This window comes from Carcharhinus amblyrhynchos, chromosome 12, assembly GCF_965287045.1.
Source record: "Carcharhinus amblyrhynchos chromosome 12, sCarAmb.v2.hapA, whole genome shotgun sequence".
Taxonomy (NCBI): Eukaryota; Metazoa; Chordata; class Chondrichthyes; order Carcharhiniformes; family Carcharhinidae; genus Carcharhinus; species Carcharhinus amblyrhynchos.
This window is the reverse complement of record NC_137335.1, coordinates 17,734,172-17,736,793: the sequence shown is the minus strand read 5'-3', so window position 1 is coordinate 17,736,793 and position 2,622 is coordinate 17,734,172. Positions and strand designations below refer to the sequence as shown.

Here is a 2,622-nt window from a genome sequence, read left to right as displayed (position 1 = left end):
GAGAAATCAAATCCTGAAGATGTGGATTTTGATTTGCCTGAAAACAAATCGAACAATGCAGAATCCTTGAAAACTGGAATCAGATTTATGTTACCTGTCCCAAGAACAGAGAACTGGACTGAAAGACATATTAAAGAGACTTGAGGACTTATGTAGAAATTAAGTGGTGAGGACAGATGCCATGGTGCATGAGATTGAAATAGGGAATATTGTTCTAACTTAACAACACCCTTATTGGCTTAATCCTCTCAAAGCAGAGCAGATACAAAAGGGAGTAGAAGAGATGCTACGAGACGACATAATGGAACTAAGTTAAAGTGAATGAAGTCGCCAGTCGTGTTGGTCCCTAAACCTGATGGTATTCAATGATTCTGCATGGATTATAGGAAGGACAACACAGTGACAATATCAGATTCCTATCCAATCTCAAAGTTGAAGGATTGTGTGAAGAAAATCAGCCGAGCCACATACCTCCCAAAGGTGAACTTATTTCACGACAACTGGCAAGTACCTTTCCATCAAACAGCAGCCATAAGTAGACTCAGGCTTCAGAAGAGGCTGATCTCAAGTGTGTTGCATTGAGGCAAGAAGAAGATATAGCTGGATCCTAATGAAACAAATGAGATTGCCAATGTCAACTTCTGTCAACAGATCAGAAAATTAATTAAAGATGGTCTGATTATCTACAAATCTGTGACTGTACACTTGCGCACTTGATACAAGAAGAAATCCTAGTGTGCAGGGAGGGTTGACACATGAGCATTGGTAAGCGAGAAGTACAGTTAATGTCTGCATGCAGGAGGAACTGGTTTGAATGAGGAAAATGAAAATTTTGGGGCATCTGCTTTGCAGATACAGGGAATCCAAGATGATCAATCGCCAAGATGATCAATCTGAGGTTGAAGGATAATATCTTCAAGAATAAAAGTATCTTTTTGGAGCACATTCTTGAACTAAAGGCAATCAAGACTCGCAAGAAGCTACTGGCTGACCAGACTGAAGCTCGTAGGAGCAAGGAAACTCATAAACACCATGCAGAGCATTGGTAGGCCAAGAAGGAGATGGCTTTGCCAAAAGTTCATGCCCAAGGAGAAACTGAAATCCTGAAAATTATCCACACAAATAAAAAGAAGAAGAAAGCTTGGACAAGAATGGTTACTAAAGTTTTCTTTTTTTGGAGATGGATTCATCATCCTAAGACCTCCTAAAAATAAAAGAGTCATCAGACCAATAGGTTATATGTTTTAAGAAGGACCATGTAACCCATTCAGAGCAAGTAAGTCTGATCACTCAAGAGTACACCCATCAGGTTAATCCTCCGAGGACGACAGGATCATAACACTGAAGCGAGGGTTCACCCTCCCGAAAAGCTTGGTGAGAAAGGACGCAACAGAGTGTCATCAACTTTGAAATTGACCCACTGGTGAAACATTGTAAGAAAAATATGGTTCTTTATGCGATTATAATGAAACTGTTTAAGACACAAGATACATCAATGCAAGATCAACCAAAGGAAAAGGATAGCATTTTGTGCTTCTATATATTTTTTTGGTATTTATAAATCAGCTTAAAATGATGAAAGTCGAGAGAAAATAAAGAAGCATCTTTCAAAACAAAGTGAATTCATCTTTTGATGATGAGAGTTCATCTTTTCCATTGGATGGGGGAGCTATTACGAAGCTGCATATGTAGGGGTAAAAATGTGGCGTATGACAAATATAAATATTGGAAAGAAATGCTGAAACCAAAAGAAGAAATCATATAGCATTATTTCTTTAAAAGCTGATTGTGTCAGCACCTGAAAATATCTGTTTTGGGTTCAATGCTGAACTGTTTAAATTGCAGACAGCAGGCTGCAGAAGGAGCTCTTTGCAATATTATATCAAAGCCTAGAAGTCGGTATTCCAACAAAGCAAAACAGTTTTCAGATTTGACAAAGTTGAAACCAAGTAAGCAGAGGCACAAGACCTATGGAATTCAAATGTGAGTGTTACAGAGAGCTTCAAGCCACTCAGATCACAGTAATAATATGAGGTAATTCCAGATATATAAACCTGGTCAAAAGGGAGTAACGGTGAGAATAAGCTTCCCATCTCATTAGTCTAAGGAGGGAAAGGCGAGGCTTTCATATAGAAGCCTGCAATTTAATATATATCTTCAGAAAATTACCATCTTGAGAGAAAAAAATACCAACTCAGAAAGTATTTCAGATGGAAGCATCAAAAGAAAATTAATGCTACCAACTGGTGCCTGGTATTATATTATTTGAAAGTGACTATATTCTTGAAGCTTTTTTTTATTCCTGAAATGGTCTTGTCACATTCGAACAGCGGTCTATTGGGATCTTATTCAGTTCGTAATTGTTTAATAAGGCTGTCACCAGTTTTAAAATAAAGGCCTGTTGATTGTTCATGATGGAGAGTGTCAGATCCTGCTTTAATTTACCAAGACCAGTGGTTTCCTATTAGCTCATGCACTTTTGTATAAGATTACAAGGTGAGGTATCCCTTTGGGGGGTTTCAAAATTGCGCAGAAGAAAAATCGTCTCCACATTGTCACAGTATGGTTCTGGACACTATATTGTGGAAAGGAGATAGAAGCACCAAGGAGGTTGCAGAATTA

At 38.2% G+C, this 2,622-nt stretch overlaps 1 pseudogene; it reads left to right on the top strand.

Moving 5' to 3' along the window:
• Positions 1–375: 375 nt before the first annotated feature.
• On the top strand, positions 376–1,049 carry LOC145350696 (large ribosomal subunit protein eL19 pseudogene; annotated as a pseudogene).
• The last annotated feature ends 1,573 nt before the right edge of the window (positions 1,050–2,622 follow it).